This window comes from Macrotis lagotis, chromosome 8, assembly GCF_037893015.1.
Source record: "Macrotis lagotis isolate mMagLag1 chromosome 8, bilby.v1.9.chrom.fasta, whole genome shotgun sequence".
In the NCBI taxonomy this organism is placed as follows: Eukaryota; Metazoa; Chordata; class Mammalia; order Peramelemorphia; family Peramelidae; genus Macrotis; species Macrotis lagotis.
The window spans coordinates 31,036,203-31,054,480 of NC_133665.1; the positions used below are offsets into that span (position 1 = coordinate 31,036,203).

General features: G+C 35.3%; 1 protein-coding gene across 16 annotated transcripts in view; it reads left to right on the plus strand.

Moving 5' to 3' along the window:
* Positions 1–18,278, plus strand: part of FRMD3 (FERM domain containing 3) — a 329,113-nt gene that overhangs the window by 112,301 nt on the left and 198,534 nt on the right. For 6 of the 16 annotated variants that reach the window (XM_074196653.1, XM_074196654.1, XM_074196658.1 and 3 more), the window contains exons 1-2: positions 3,351–5,498; positions 18,172–18,270. The exons of 1 other annotated variant lie outside the window; for it this stretch is intronic. The gene's annotated coding sequence lies outside the window, so the exon portion shown is untranslated. 9 more of the 16 variants (XM_074196666.1, XM_074196667.1, XM_074196665.1 and 6 more) reach the window with 7 other exon arrangements.

The window sequence follows — 18,278 nt, forward strand, 5'->3', positions numbered from 1 at the left end:
GTTTGATTCTGCCTATGAGGAATCACTTTGAGACCTGGGAAAGCAAGTGTGAAAAAAAAATAAAAATTTATTAAAAGAAGTTACAACACATAAAAAAGTGATAAAGGAGAGACAGAGATAAAAAGAACAGTCAAGCAGAGTTGGCTGGGCCACACTCAGAGATGACTGGCCTTGAGCAGAGGTCCAACCCCGATTTTTATGGTCCTTGCCCCTTATCTAGAGGGGGTAAAAGGTGAATTCCCTTCCCCCTTACTGGACCCAGAATTAGGTAGAGGGTTGAAGCCTGAGGAGATCAGGATACATTTTTCATTAAACAATGAAACAATGGTAGTTGATTTACAGTTTAAGAGTAGGGAACCTCCACCCAATTTAACCAGATTTAATAGCCTTTAAGATTACAAACTTTTTTTCTGTTACATTCATAATTCTCTACATCTTTTCCATGGTAGTCCATTTATAATCTCAAGAGTGGGGAATCTATACCCAATTTAACAAGATTTAACAGACTTTAAGATTACAAACTTTGTTTCTGTTAGTTCACAATTCTCTACATCTTTTCCTTGCATCATTCTCCCCTCAAAATTATTCGGGACCCAAATTCTTCTGAGCCTTTCAGAGTCCATTTGGAGATGAATGCATTACAGTGAGGACTTCATTGAGGCAGGGTCCAGAGAATGGTTGGTTGGCACAGCTGGTTGGCATCCTGCAGAGGTTGGTCTTGGTGCTATACAGCTAAGAGAAACGTAACTCAAGGGAAAAAATCGAGAAAGCAAAAAGCCAGAGATATTGTATCAGAGAAGGCTATTTAATAGAAGTCCAATAATTAAGAAAAACTAGAAGGTCTATATAGAGCAAGAATTATACTTTATGATCCTAAGCCAGTATCAAAATACTGGGTTCCAATACAACACAGATTCATTAATGGATGCCACATAAGTAGTAAAGATAAAAAAATAGTATAAACAAATGTACCAAAAAAGTGTGCAGAAAGTAATTTGCAACAAAATTTTCTATTTTGTTTTGGCCATGTTTAGAATGAACAAAAATTTCAGTTGAAGAATGGATCTCCCTTTTAAAGCAGTTAAAAAATAGACCAATAGGCATTATCATGATATAAGCAGCCATACTGATATTTCTTTTTCTTAAGGGAAGTTATTGTGATAAAAAGTCACATGCTATGTTAGAAGGCCAAGACAAAAATTCTTGCCAATTATTTAAAATTTAGACGATAGAGTTCCAATGGCTCACTCTCATACTTAATTATGATGCACTTGGAATGATCATGGCGATTTGCTATTATAGAGCAGAGAGGGACATGAGGATATGTTCCCTTATGAAGTCATACAGACAATCCTTTTCAGTGAGCCAGGGGAGGGATTCCTTTAAGAGAATCCTGCCCCAGTTGAGGCTAGGGTTCTCCTTTCAAAGGCCACTCACTCCATCTGCAATATTTAACATCAAGCCCCCATAGGTCTTTCTATTTTAACGTACCTGATGTCAGACAGATCAATTATCAATACATTGTAATATTGAAATTACCTATAACCAGAGCTTCAGGTGGCTTGAGCACTAAGGAGAATCAAGAGTATGCCAAGCTGTAATTTAAAAGAGATCCAGGGAAAAAAAAATAATTCAGTTGTTGCTCATGTACCTAGGGACAATGCTGTAAATGAAATGCAATAAACAGATTATGAGATTTAAAATCACAATAACTCTAATCCTTCTTTTTATAAAATCAACTTTTTGCAATGAACCCATTTAGTTATTAAAGATGTTTAAAATAACTAAACATCTCCTTCTGGCTAGGAGATTGCCCATCATCTCCATACTTCTCACATAACAATTGACTAGAGATTGTGACAGAGAAATCTCAAATTATTATCATTATTTTATCCAATAACCACAGTCTAGTCCCAGTTTACATATATCTATATCTGTATATATTTATATCTGTATAGCTAGAAACTTTTATACACAAACTTTTAACTACTAACCATCCTCAAAATACAAATTATTACTTTCAGAATTCTTTAAAAGCCATTAGAACATCTTGGGTGACCTTAAGTTTCTAACATGTGTTATTGATTCCAATGCAATAAAACAGTAATAAAAGCAACCAGGCATTCAAGTCAGTTAACAACATGAGTTATTAAATTTTACAAAATAATCATTATATTATTCGTAGTCCCAGAAAAAGTTATTTCCCCCCTTAACTAATTGACCACAAGGCTTCTTAATCAAGGGTGGGGCTTTCTCAGACCAGCTAATGTCTTTATGGAATGGGGCTTGGAATTGATAAACATGTGTAGTCTAAGGAAAACGTGATTGTTTGCCCAGTCCCCCCTCCCCTAACCAGGAAGAAGGCATGGGGGGGGTCCTCTATTTTAAACAATGGGGCTAGAACAAGTTTTTGGGGGAATCTTACACATTCTGCAGTGAAGCATGCATTCCATCTGAGACATAGGTTTGAGTTTCTAAGTTCTAAAAAGGAAGATTTTCCTTCCCCCCCCCCCCCCAAGAAGGCAGGGAACAATACAGGAAGGAGGACTGGAGGTCCAATAATTTTCCTACTTTTCTAAAAATATAAGATCTAAAAAAGAGGTGTGTTTCTCACCTATGGAGCTCGATCGAGTTTCCAGAGTCTGGGCAAAAATTTACCCCGGCTGACTTGCCAAAATGTAGCTGCTAGATTGAATTCAATTCTGCCTGTGAGGAATCACTTTCAGACCTGGGTAAGTAAGTGTGGAAAGAAAATAAAAATTTATTAAAAGAAATTACAAAAAAGAGAGAGTCAGAGATGAAAGAACAGTCAAGCAGAGTTGACTGGGCTGAGTCAGAGATGACTGGCCCCAAGCAGAGGTCCAACCCAGATTATGGTCTTGCCCCTTATCCAGAGGGGAAAAGGTGAATTCCCTTCCCCCTTACTAGACCTAGAATTAGATAGAGGGCTGAAGCCTGAGGAGATCAGGATACACATTTTACATTAAACAATGAAACAATGATAATGTATTTACATCTCAAGAATGGGGAACCTCCACCCAATTTTTAAGTCTTCAAGTTTACACCCAGTCTTTAAGATTACAAATTTTCTTTCTACTACATTCATAATTCTCTACATCTTTTCCATGGTAGTCTATTTACATCTCAAGAGTGGGGGATTTCCATCCAAAGATTTAATAACCTTTAAGATTACAAATTTTGTTTCTGCTAGTTCACAATTCTCTACAACTTTTCCTGGTATCAAATTTGTTTTTCAAATTTATTTTCTTTTTAATTTGTGAAATAAAACAAGCAATTCAACTATATATATATATATATATATATTATATAAATATATAATAAACAACATAATATACAACATTATAATAAACAGATGGGTTGCACATCAAGTATTTATCTTATTAGTAAATACTACATAAATGTTCATTTCCCTTCCCTCCTATGTCCTTCACTCTTATATTTCTGTAGCACAAGATCATTTCCCATCAGCAATGGCTAGACTTGGCTTCATGAAACAGTGGGAGTGGATGGGGTAAGGGTCTAGGGTGAAGGGGTGGGATCCTTCCATCTTCCCTCTCTCAACCACCTTCTGTTCCTTAGATTGAAAGTTTGTAAAGTAAAATTTCCTCAAGCCTAGTTCTCTTCCTCTACACTACTCAGACCAAACCTCAGCCCCTGGAGGGCCTATTTTTTCTGAGGTTCTCTCAAGATATCTTAGATGACATCTGTTCTATCCCTTTATTTTTGCTGCTCTACATTCATTTTGTGAGAATTTTCTGTCTCTTTGGAGAGCCTGGAAATTTCTGACCTACTCCATCATCTCATAGAATTCTCACAACAGCTCTCTAGATACCACAAATATTATAATCATGCCGATCTTGGGGGCAGCTAGGTGACACAGTGGAAAGAGCACTGACCTTGGAGTGGGGAGGATCTGAGTTCAAATCCGACCTCAGACACTTCATAACAATTGCCTGTGTGACCCTTGGGCAAGTCACTCTCAACATCATTGCCTTAAATAAATAAAATAAAAAAAATAATCATGCCTATCTTAAAGGTGAGGATAAAGGTTGTGACTTTCCCATAAGGATAAAATTAGTAATGTCAGTGGTGGGATTAGAACCTGTATCTCTCCTTACTTAAAGCCCAGTATTCTTTTCCTTGTATCATATTTCCTTCATTTCCAGAAGTTTGAATGAACTGGAGATACTGCTAACAATGTCATAGTAGCAGTGTGTTTATTCACATTGAACAAGTTTTCTAATGCAGTCAACAGACATATTCAGCATGACACCAGCCATTGGAGACATAAAGGTTTGGCATTACAGTAACAGACACTGTAATATATTCTATTTATTTTATCCAAACATTTTCTATCCCTGATTTTACTTCAGATATAGAGGGACCTGGACTTAGCCAGAGAAGCACAAAATTTTAAATTAGGGCAAAAAGCTCTTAATCTTGATTTTCAGTATTAAGAATTCCTCTAACTGGAGACTCCAAGCTATTATAATTGTATTATTTTCTTCCTATTCAATATTAACTCTAGAAAAATAACAGAGAAAGGAATTATTGGATCAGAAGGCCATTAGGTTGCTCTTAGGCTATATAAGTTATCAGGTGTAACAGGATGATTCAATCTGCAGTTCCCAATGGGAAGGAAAAAATGTTAAAGGGGAAGGGACAGGTCAGGCCTAGATGAGATTCAGTCTGCAGCTTTCAGAAGGAAAGAAGGAATAGAAAATATCAAATATCTTCTACAGCACACTTGCTACAGAAATAATTTTACTATACTAACATAATATAATATAGCATAAAATTAATGGAGAGGGGAGGAAGAGAAATGAACCTTTATATAGCACCTATTAATAAGGTAAATATCAATAAATATAAAGGAAAGGAATAAGCATTTATATAGTATATTATATGCCAGAGTTTACAAATATCTCATTTGATCTTTACAACCCTGAGAGGCAGGTGTGGTTATTCTCTCATTTTCCAGTTGAGGAAGTTAAGACTGATATTAAATGACTTGCCCAGAGTCATACTGCCCTTTCATTCTACTGGAATGTAATAACCTATAATGGTACCCATTTAAAATTTTTTTTTGCAGATGGGTTCATGAGGTATTGATTATACTTGAAGGTTTCTGTTCTCCTCTTTTGTCTGTATTGAAAATCATTGATATCCACAGTCACTTGCAGAGAAATTGTTCATGAACTAGGACTTCAGTTTATTATCAACTGCTTTGTTTTGAAAGTTTGTCAAGATCGCCCTGTATTACCCAAATCTCTTTTGTCACATTAACAAGGATGGTTAAGTTGAATTGTTTGATGGTGAGAATTGTCTATTTTTTCCCCTTTTAGGAGTTTATCTTTTCTTCTGAATTTAATTAACTGACATTTCATCAAAGACGAACATGATTCTCTCAGAATGAAGTTTGTTTTTGGAAAACAGAATGATGGAGTATCAAGTTGCAATGCCAACTAACATTCTGGGTAGGAATAGATTTTCATTTTGTAAAATAATAGGAACCTCTTTATTGGCTGGAAGAAGAACATGAGCCAGTAATATTTTACCTTACTTTCACAGATCTTTCTAGAACTCTTAAATATCTGTACCCTGATTGTTCTAACAAGAGATGCCAGAAGGACAAATTTGTAGACATATTATTTTGTCTTTCCAGTAAAATCCTTTAAAATTCCTTAGACTTTATGAAAGGTTGTGCAGAAAGGAGAATGAGTACATTGTCTATGGCTATTATAAAATTTCCTGAAATGGTCTCCCTTATCCAGTCCAACTTCCATGATGTCTCCAAATTAATATTCTTAAAATACAAATCTGATCATTCTACCTCCAAATTAAAAAAAAATCTCCAGTGTTTTCTTGTTGCTTCTAAGATAAGATATGAAGCCCTCAGCCTGGCATTTAATACCCAATCTGGTTGCCTTTCCAATGTTATTTTTTGATTGATTGATTTCATGTTGCTTCTTTTCTTGTAGTTTCTAGTCCACTCAAGCTTGCCCACTAGCTATTCTTCATACCTGTCATTCCATCTCTTCTTTTGGAACTTTGTGTGGGTGATTTTCTGTTTGGAATGCAAGCCCTCTTCACCTCTGTCATTTGAAATCCCTAGCCTCATTCAAAGCACATTCCAGATGCCAGTCCTACGGGAGTCCTTTCCAGATTTCTGAGTTATACAAAATTTTTTCTTCCTGAAATGATTTTGTATTATTTACTCAACAAGACACTGCATAGCACAGAGTATAAAGAGCTTTCCTAGAAGTCAAGAATATGGATTTAAGACCCTCCTCTGAGACATGTTGGTTAGGTGACTCTGGGCAAATCATTTTCCCTCTGAATTGTCTTGAAATTCTCTAAGACTAGGAATTGTAGAGATGGGACCAATAGGTATCAATAGAGAAAGTTCTTTAGGAGTTCTCTAATCCAGTGTTGTTACCTTAAATCGAACCCAGGCTACATATTGATTTAGAAAATCACAAATTAACATTATCTGTGTTGTATTATATTTTAATTAAAAAAAAACATTTCTCAATTATATTTTTTCCCCAAAGCAGTGGTGGTGGTGGTGGTGGGGTTAAGTGACTTGCTCAGGGCCACATAGAAAGGTTTATTAAGTGTGGGGACAGATTTGAACTCAGGTCCTCCTGACTCAGGGCTGCTGCTCTATCCACTGCGCCACCCTAGCTACCCCCTCTCTCAGTCATATTTTAATCTAGTTCAAAAGCCATGAGCTTGAAGCCTTTGTTCTAACCTAAAGGAATTCAAAGTTCTGGTCTCTCCCTCCCCCAACCAAAATAAAAAGTTTTATGTTATTTCCTATCTACTTATTTTTGTATACATTCTACCTGCACAATATAATCTCCTTTAGGGTAGAGACTTTTCTCTCTGCATATAGCCTCACTTTATAGTAGGTGCTTAACAAATATTGAATTGAGTTGGTTAAGGATATATATAATATATATGTATATGTATATACATATATATACATTATTGGGGTGAATTCAGTCCCCCTTTGCCCTTGAGCTGGGAATTGTCTGTCTGTCTTCTTTTGACTAAAGTCATTATTGAATTTCATGATGTATAGAGGGTATAGATGGAGTCTGGTTACAGAGTCTTGAAGTGATATCCATCTATGCCCTCTATACAGTTTAAACCCTAAGCACATAACTGAACTTCTCTTTATTTTATCTAATTCAAGTTAATCACTTCTGGGATTTGCTAATAAGAAATTATAAGAATTCTCTAAAAACAATGAGAAATTTTATATTAATGGATTTTAAAAAATTATATGCTGGTTTATGAAAGGCACATCAATAAGTTAGTTTAAAAAAATGTCCCAACTTCTCAGCTCTTAGAAGTCCTACCCATGGGATTGGAATGCTGTGTTACTCTGCTTGTGTCCTTGTAGAACAGAAAGCCAGTGAGGTCTGACTTATGATTCATACATTAAAAACCTGGTATGTCAGTGGGAGGCTGAGTAGAGTGTGGGCTGACTGAGCCATGGAGCTCAAAGGGGATGGACTCAGATTCCTTCTGGATCCCTGGGCAAAGGTCCCAGAGCTCATGCTCATTTTTCCATTCAGTTCCCTGGCATCCCCCAGGGATTTATTCATAAATGTAAGGGAGGTACCATGACAGCTGGCATCTTTTGGATTAGTGGAATAGCCATTGCAGGAATTGATCTAACAGACAAACTTATAAACAGCTAAGAGTTTTGGATATTGTAGAATTGGATTCCTACATAAGGTACGGGTTGGACTAGGTGGTCTCCAATATCCCTTTCAACCCTAAAAATTCAGTGGTAATGGAGCTGACAGCAGAACTTGAAAAGAGATCACTGGGGAAATAAATTAGCATCCAGATGCTTGGGGGTGTGGGGAAGACTCTTCGCAGCATAGCTTTGGATTCAGATACCAGCCAGACTTTTCCAGCATAATCACCTCGGCAGCCAGATTTAGAAAGACAGCAGAGAGGGGGAGAAAGAAGGAATGGGTGCAGTGAGCAGATAATAAAAGCGATGGCCCCGTGCCAATGAGTAATGTCTGTGTCTGCATATGCCAGAGTTTCCTGAAGAGAACCCAGGGTTTCTATGAGGACACATTTTTAGCTCTGTGATCTTTGGATAAGAAAGACCTAATACCTGAAAGGCAAGTAGGAGCACTAGAATAGAATCAGGTCAGGTCACCAAGTGGGTGTGGAAAGAAATAGCAGCTCGCAGAGGAACAAAGATCAGCAAAGCTGTGAGAACAAAGCAGTTGCAATTTTGCAAAGATTTTAAAAAGTCCTTTTATTTTTCTGGATGTGTCATAAACTTAATATTAAGTATCAGGACAACTAGTTGAACATGTTTGCAAGGATTTATATGTAAGTGAATTCATTTCAGTTCATAAAAAAGTCTGAACTTTCTAGACAATCCCTTTAAATTTTCATCAGTAGTGTTTCTTGGTCTATTTTTTTCTTCAATTTTTCCTATTTATATAACAGTTTTAGTATAATGTGAAATAAACTTGGAAGAATAGGTAGGAACCAAATTCTGAAGTGCTTACTGCCAGAGCACTTTATTGGACCTGAAGATATAAATGGAATGTCATTACAAATGGATTTATAAATACAGAGAAGCATATTTAATGCAAACATGAATTTATGCAAAGCAAATTGTTAGATTAATTTCATTTCTTCTTATAGCAATGTCAAGCTTAGGAGGGTGAAACTATATCTACATCTAAGTAATGTTTGTCCTACATTTTGGGCAAGGCAATGGGGTTAAGTGACTTGCCCAAGATCACACAACTAGGTAATTACTATTTAAAATTTTTTTAATTTAAGGCAATGGGGTTAAGTGACTTGCCCAAGGTCACACAGCTAGGCAATTATTAAGTATCTGAGGCTGGATTTGAACTCAGATCATCCTTACTCCAGGGCTGGTGCTCTATCCTCTGGGCCACCTACCTGCCCCATCCTTCATTTTTGAAGAAACCATGACATCAGGAGGTGATGCCATGACAAGCATATAAATTGGATTTGGGTGTGGGATGCCGTGCTGAGTCATCAGCCTTACTTCCTCCTCCAGAGCCATCTGAATCCAGTGGCCAGATATGAATCAGGACCACTGGAGATGGCCCTGGATGAGAGGCAATTACTGTTAAGTGACTTGCCCAAGGTCACACAACTAGTAAATTTCAGAGGCTGGATTTGAACTCCCATCCTCTTGATTCCAAGTCCAGTGCTCTATCCACTGTGCCATATATGTATATACATACATATATATATATATTTATATGTATATATAAAAATATACATGCATGCAGGTATAGATATGTATGTGTATATATTGCATAGTCATCTAACTGACTATCTTAATCAATCTTTCTATCCATCTATGTATCTATCTATCATTAATCTATCTAAGAGGCAGGTAGGAGGCATGGTATATATGGGTAGGTAAGTGGGCCCAGAATCAAGGAGATATGAGTTCAAATGTAGCCTCAAATACTTATTAACTGGATGACCCTAGTCAAGTCATTTAATATCTCTTGCCTCAGTTTCTTCAACTGTGAAATGAGGATAATAATAGACAATAATACTTCTGAGTATTGTTTTGAGAATCAAATGAGATAATATTTGTAAAAGTCTTAATACAGTGTACATGTTAAGCACTTACTGAATATTTGTTCCATTAACCCCTTCTCTTTTATCTCATGTTTGTGTTTGTGTATATGTAATGCTCTTCCTTGAACTGATATTAAAAATACAAGAATTCAAGCACGACATGGAAATACCACTAATCTTTCCTTTGTTAAAGATTATAGTCAAGGTCAAAGGTATAATTTAAACACAGAGATTTAGGAATATGTCTACATCTATATCTATATCATTTGCATACTCTAAATAATTGCTAATTTTTTCCTGACTATGGCATTAACTAGAATTTGGTATTTCATTGAGCTGACATCTCTCTATATCTATGTGAATGTGTTTCTATGTGACAATTTAAAAATTCTTCTCAACTTCTAAAATGGTTACTAAATTCCTAAATAGTATAATTATTAAATCTTTGTAAAGCTCCTAGCTAATAATCTGAGTTGAGTTAGCTTATTGACACATCTGTCTATTTTATTCTAGTTGAATTAATACTTAAATAATAAATATCTTTCCTGAATGACCTGAAAAACGTCCACTTCCTCCCTGGATGGTTTTTGACTTTTCAGTGAAATGCACCAAATATTCTGGATTATTTAGATTGGATTGTTATTAGGGAGAATTAAAACAAAAAGGCTTCAAACCTTATTATATAGTGGGTCATTGACCTCAAGTAAAGTACATTCTTCCTGAAATTTTCAGTCTGATGTTCAGGTGGGAAAATCTACAAAGCATCTGCTAGGCTGTATCAGTCTCAGAACAATGGTAAGAAATGCTTGTAAAGAGATGCAAAACAGAAACTCAGCTGCAGATGTGGGACAACATGTTTTTAAAAAGAGCATCATATTTCCTGGAACCTGGTTATAAATTATGCATTATCATATAGTTAGGAATATCAACAACTTGCTGTTCTTTTGCCCAATTCCTTCTTATGGTCTGTCTCCATCAATTTTTGAGGATCATATTTATTTAAATATACATAAAATGTACTAGATTAATGAGAGATGATTTGAATTAGTTTTCTCTTTTTTAACTTCAAAAAAGAATTTACCAATTAATTTTGTCCTTACTGTTTACAGATTTTGTTTTATTGAATTTAATGGGCTAATAGCTATGTTATCAAAGAGAGACATTAGATAGTATTGTTTCTTATTAGAGAGATGCTTTCTATCCTGAAGATTATAGCTCAGAGATACATTAATATCATTATAAACCTGTCTATTAAGGAATCTTTGGGCTAAGGACTTTTTTTTAAGTGCAAATGTTTATCATAAAAGTCTTGGTTGAGATGAGCATGTTGCCTTCAGCATAGATGTTATAATGTCCTAAAAACTCAAGATAACATTGTTATATGAAGGCTGGCTAATCTGACAATTGGCCATAAAAATATTTTTGTTCTGCTTATGTTGCAATAAAAAAATTAACAAAAATAAAAGTTCGTGAATAGTAAGCTATATATTTACTCCAATTTCTTTTGCATTTTATTACCTTCATAATTTTTTTGGTTTAACATTAACATCAATAATTGTTTTAATATTATTTTACATACTTCTGTCTTCTTACTTATTTCAAATAACTAATTATATATTGTTTCATAACAATATAATTTTTTTGGGGGGGAGTTATTTCTTTTTTGTAGGTTTGGCTATTGTATCATTGTTACTGGTATCTTTGGTACAAAATACTTTTTCTTTCTTTTTGAATGATTTCCGTGGGATATATTTTCTTGTTTTCCAAATGCTGCCAGTCTCTTCTCCTCTTGCCTATCCCTGCTAATCCAGTTAATACATCATCTAGTATGATGCTTTGCAAACATAATAGCTATTCAAAGAATATTTGAATGAACTGTAAAAGAACAAGCAAAAATTAGCCACATTATTGCTAAATTTGCATCATCAAGGTAGGAGGGTGGAATATAAATTGTATAGAGGATGGAATGCAGGATGTGGAGGAAGGAACACATGAGTTTAAATCTTGCCTCAGATATTTACTAGTCATATGACCTTGGACAAGGAACCTAACATTCTCTCAGCTTCAGTTTTCTTAGTTGTAAAATGGGATAATAACATCACCTATATTCCAGGATTGTTGTGAGAATCAAATAAAATAATTATTGCAAATCACTTGGCATAATTCCTAGTTCATGTGTGTTATATATTAATGTGTTATATATAATATGTGACATATATAATAATATTATGTTATATACATATATAAATATTTGCTATTATTATCACCACATAGAGTTATGAGGATCAGATGAGATAATTTATTTAAAGTGCTTGGCAAAGCTTGTTGAGTTACATGAATGTTTATTATTACTAACATTATTATAATCAAAGAATAGCAAATATTAACAATTGCTGGGATCTATGATACAATTTTAATCCTAATTAATGCACAATTTCATTCTTTGAGATATTTGAAATATTTAACATTTAATTCTTAATGATTCATGTTTATTTGACTAATGTTAATATTAATATTTGGGCTTTAGGTGTTGCAAAAATGAACTGAATTGGCAATTAGGTTTATTGACTTGCCAATCTCCCTAAATTTTGGATATCTTCCAGGAGTCTGCCTCATCCCATTCCCATCCACTACATGTCTATAGACCTTAATCATCCTTTAATATCCTTTGCCTCTACTTTCTGGAAGTATACTAGAACAGTTAATGCTGTTAGTTTTGCATTCACTTAATGGACAATGAAGACAACTCAGGGGATTACTGGAGTCATGATTTCCTGATATCTGACTCAGGTATCTGAATTAGATATATCCTGTTATAGAAAGGGAGAAGTGGTACATTGGCAAGATGGCCCCAGGGGATTGGATAGATATAAATTAATTTAGAATAGGCACATTCAGGTTTATAGTTCCTAGTTCACATTTCTGAAAGATATTTTAAAGACCATCTAGTCTAATCCCTTCATTTTATAAATGAGGAAATTTTAATTCAGAGACATGAGATGACTTATTCAAAGTGACCCAAGAAGGAGAGGCAACTAGGTGATATGATGACCAGAATGAGGATTTGTAGACAGAAATGGGTCTGAGTTTGAACCCTGCTTAAGATATTAGGTAATTGTGAATGATCTTCGATAAATGAATTTTCTTAGCTTCAGATATCTTATCTATAAAATGGAGACTAATAGCATTTACTTTGTTGATGTGAGGATTGGATAAGATAACATTTTTAAATCACTTTGCAATACTACCCCTGATTATATTTTTCTCTGTTTTTCCTCTATGATATTCTGAATTTAGCTAACATAAATAGCACTTCTAAAACAGTAGAAGAGAAAGAGAGCATTGTAAAACATAAAATTGCAAATGTAATTTTTTTTAAACTAATAAATTCCACCTGTAACTTTCAAAGCTGTCCTATTTTTTTGGTGGTTCCTTCAGGTTTTCCTTCTGTTCTTCTGTGTTTTCAATGACTCTCTTTGCTCCCCCCGCCTTCCTTGTAGTCTTATCCTTAGATCCTTGCTCCTTCTCTATTACTCCTTCTTAATAGAGCAAAAAAGAGAAAAGCAAAATCTTTGTAACAAAGCCAAGGAAAACAAATAACCACATTGTAGATATCCAAAAATGTTTGCCTCCTTCTACACTTGACCTCATTACTTCTTTGTCAGGAGGTGGATAGCTATCTGTTATTTCTTGTTGATCAATTGTATACAACTCTCTGTGATCCCCTTTGGGGTTTTCTTAGCAAAGACACTGGAGTGGTTTGCCATTTCCATCTCCAGCTCATTTTACAGATAAGAAAATTGAATGAAATACGTTTAAGTGACTTGCACAAGGTCACACAACTAGTAAGTATCTGAGGCTGGATTTGAACTCAGAAAAATAAGTCATCCCTTCTCCAACCCTGGTGCTCTATTCACTAGACCACCTAGCTGCTTGCTATTATTGCTAGTAAATATAAAAGAAGCCTGTGAACTCTATTTTTCCAACTCTAGGGTCAGTGTTTTTTTCCATTGTGCCATGTTACTATCTTTAACAATGAACCTTATTAAAGTAAGATTCTAATATTTTGGTCTTCATTTTATTTTTATTCTACCTCTTTGTTCCCTCCATTTTTATTTTCATCCTCAAAGGCATTAACAACTTCATTCAAAATCTTGTCAACTAGAAACTTAATGAGCATGCTCTCACTTCTGTCAATGGTAAATTTATATCTATGGATGGAGAAACATCTACCAAGAGAAATTAAATGAGGAGGATTGAGAACTGAAATTTATCACTGTATACTTATTACCAGGGGTTTGAGAGATTTTGGTCTATGAGGAAGCCTATCATCCATTTGGCTCCCTGATTCTAGTTTGCTCTAAGAAAACCAAAAGGGAGAGTTTACCTTGGGGATTAGTGGATTCTCCATTATTAAAGATTTTTAATCAATTGTTGGCAGTGCTGTAAACTTTTTCAGGTTGAATTAGGAGTTGGCTACTTGACTTTCTTCCAACTTTCCAGTTTTGTGCTTCCATAATTAAGTTATTTAGAGGGGGAGAAAGGACCTTTTCCAGTCCCCTTCATTTTACAGATGAGGAAGCTAAGAAGTAATTTGCTCTACCTCTAAAGGAGTAGAAAGCATCACAGATAAGACTTGAACCTAAGTTCAAATGATTCCTGTATCAATATACCTTCTCTGTCACACAGATTGAACAAAATCAAATGATTTTGGACCAGTACCTAATGAGTTATTAAGCAAAGTTTCCTATTCTCATCAGTATCTCCAAGTGCATTAAAATAAGGTTTTAAAGATTCAAATTGTACCAGGTAGTGTAAATGGCTATCAGATCATTAGGTTACAGTACTCGGATCTGGCACTATTAAGAACAATTGCACTATCTTTTTCTGATTGTTATGCAAACATCAAACAATCTGCAAAAGGAGTGGTATGTGGGTATATATATGTAAAAATGAATGAACTGAGAACAAGTATATCTTGTTTAAAAACACACCCTTGACTTCAGGGCTGAGAAATGGTAGTTTTTGCTTTTCTTTCAGTGCTAGTGTCCACAAGGGAGTAATTATTTCAGTAACTCTAGGGCAAATAATTAGTTATGTCCTCAGAGCACCTGGGGCAAGGCTGTGTGTGTGTGTGTGTGTGTGTGTGTGTGTGTGTGTGTGTGTGTGTGTGTGTGTAACAGAGACAGAGAGAGAGACAGACAGACAGACAGACAGACAGACAGAAAGAGATGAAGAGACAGAGAGAGATAGCTTGGGAGGGGGGAGAGGAGAGTTACTTAGGATTTAGTTAAATAGGAGAAGCATATCCTAGTTTACTACGAGGCCTCTAAGTTATTAAAGGGGTCAGAAGTGATCTTGGGAAGAAGATGCTGCTACAAGGGCAGGGCAGGCAGGAGAAGTAATATCTTTAAAGACTGTGTTTTTGCCTTCTAAATTTCCTACCCAGGGTATAAGCCTTGATCATCTTTCCCAAGTTAAAGATCGGAACAGCTGCTTATTAGAAATGAGATCACTGAGGATATTTAGTTTAAAGACCATAATCATCTGTTATTTCAAAGATCCTCTTGAGGACATCTTATAGATCAGTCTCCTTCATTTTCACAGTATATAGGAGGTCAGAAATATGCCTGAAAATATTGTTGAACAGAGGTGAAAATTTCTGAGGTTGCTAGCAAACTATTAATAAGACTGAATAGATTGCAGAAAGAGATGTTCTCTGGATCCTCTTTTTCCTTCTCTTAGGATCCTGCACAGACTCTACCACTATATATTCAGTAATATGATGCTTATTTATTAGAGATCAGACAGTGGTGAAAAGGAACGCTATAGCAGTTTTAGTGAGGGGAGAGAAGGTGAATGGGTTCAGGTCTTTGGATTTACACTTGACCCTATAACAAATCATAAAACCCATCTGTGGATTGTATTTTAATCACTGAGAAATTGGTTGGAATTCTCTCATTTAGTGACATGGGAGAAAACTTTAACTTTTATTTTTTATTTTATTATTCTAATAAAAATTAGAATCATAGAATCTCAAAGATGGAAGAATTCTCAGAGAATATCTAGATAAATTCTTTCCCAGATGCTTTACTTAACTTGTCATGTCTTCAGCATGGAATGGATAGCCCTGGCATTGGTAGAATTGAATTCATTCATGTCTAAATCAGGTGACAAGAATGGAGAGTTTCAAAATTAGGTCTGCAAACTGGATTTTGGAAGTTTGCATATAGTTGAGAATGCATGGCAGGTTGCTATGATATGATAGCTACCAGAAGCTTACACATCTATATGAGGAACATATTTAAGTCTAGGATGTCAATTCCTATGAAAAAAAGAGATTAATAATTCAGAAAATTGTTCAAAAATGCTGCTGTCCCTTAAAATTATGACTGATTTTGATTTTAGGACCTTATTTGGATGAACTTCTAATTTGGCTTAAAAAAATTCAGAGGTATTGAAGAATACTTGTCCAAGTGGGTTAAATTTCTGGTCCATTCTTCAGGCTTTTGTGTAACTGATATTATTTTCTTGAGCACTAGGATGGGAACCCCCCACATCTATAGGTCCTATACAAAATCTATTTAGAGAGAACTATGAATTTTAAGAAGAATTTCTAAGTAGAATTAGGATAAGTCAAAGTGATTGTTTCTCAATAACTGGTCGCATATTAGAGAAAAATCCAAAATTTGATGTAAGTCATGGGTCTCTCTAAGCTTAGTACAGTCTCTTCAGACAAGAGGGACTTATAAATGATTTGTGGATTGGGTGAGATTGACAGAAATGTGTTAAAGATTGAATTACTGATTTGAGAGGTTAATAGTTTAAAATGTTAATATTAGAAGAATTATCTATAACCAGATGTGACCTGTTTTTTTTAAAATTTTTTGATAGTGGTATTTCAATATAATTAGTTACCTTTCTAGTACTAGGGCAGCCAGGTGATGCAGGGGATGGAGCACTGGCCTTGGAGTCAGGAGGATAGGAGTTAGAATCTGGCCTCTGATGGTTGACTCTTACAAGCTGTGTGACCTAGGGCAAGTCACTTAACCCTGATTGCCATGCATCCAGGACCATCTCCAGTCATTCTGATTCTTGACTGGTCACTGGATCCAGATGACTTTGGAGGAGAAAGTGAGGCTGGTGACTTGGTACAGCACCCCCCTCCCTCAAATCCAACAGGATTTGAGGGAGGGGGGTTGCTGTACTAAGTCCCTGATATCTTGGTCTTCTCAAGAATGAAGGACAAAAACATCATTTCTAGTCTTACAGGTTTTATTTTATACATTTAAAAATACTATTTTGGGAAAGGCCCCCAGAGATTTCCACCAGATTGCCAAAGGGTTCCCCAGATACAAAAGACAGTTAAGTTCTTTGTAGAAAAATGACAGAAGAGAAGATAAAACTTTTGAGCTATTTGGTTAAAAGGATGTCACTGTCTACTCCTCCCCATTTTATTCTTAATCTCATATTTCATGGGAAGTTAGATGTTCAGTTTTGATGACTCAGCCAACTGTCTTATTTCTGTTTGGAAACAGTAGCAATGTCACAACTATATAATTTAGTGTTTACTTGTAAAACTTTTTTTAGGTTCATGGTGACCAGCAACTTGGCATTCAGGATATTTTTGAATTTGGGTGAATTGTTTCCATCCACTTAATTACCTTCACTATGTCTTCCCACGGCCAAGCTGAATTCTTGTATATTTCTGAATATTTCTCTTTGAGATAACACAGTGTCCAGGACACACAGCGTTCTCTTATCTTCTGAAAACACAGCTGCTTAAACCATATTGGGCCAGACTTTTCTGTATAGGCAACTTCTTTTGCAAATAGTGGGTGGATCACAGTAATAGAGACACAAGGAGTTAACAGATGTTGCTTTGAATCTTTGGGTTTAGAAAAACCAGACTGTAAAGATGAAGTGGGGTGATAGCTAAGTCATTTATATATAATTAAATGCTCACTAATTTCCAGAACTCACACTGAACAACAATAAAAAAAAAGACAGACTCTGTGGTGGAATGTGGAGGAATATTTTCTTAAAAAAAAAAACAAACAACAAACAACCTTATTTTAACTCTTGTTTTTTACATAATCTTTATTTATGAACATATCCCTTCCCTTCCATTTTTCTTCCCTAGTGAACTATTATTTATAATAGATTGAAAAGAAATAAAAAAGAAAAACCAACTCATCAAACCCAACCAACACAGCCATAATATTTAATAGTAGATGCAATATTCCATACCTGAAGTCTTTTACCTCTGCAAAGATAGGAGTGTGATGAATTTTCCCAACTCTTCTCTAGGACTAAGTATGGTGATTATAATTATGCACTTATTTTCAATTCAGAGTCACTTTTAACGGGTGATGATGAATTGTTTAGCATTCACATTTAGGTTTGGTCAAAATTTATAGCATTAATGAAGTCAGCTCTGCCTCCTCCCCAGTTAGTATTCATTGACTCTTTACTACATGGTTCTCTTGTATATTCCTTAATTCTCTTCCTTGTCTCATGTTTTTGTTGACAATTAAGGGGGCAGCTGTATGGTGAGGTGAATAGAGTACCAGCTCTGGAGTGAAGAGGATCTGAGTTCAAATGTGGCCTTAGATATTTACTAAATGTGTGACCTGGGTAAGTCA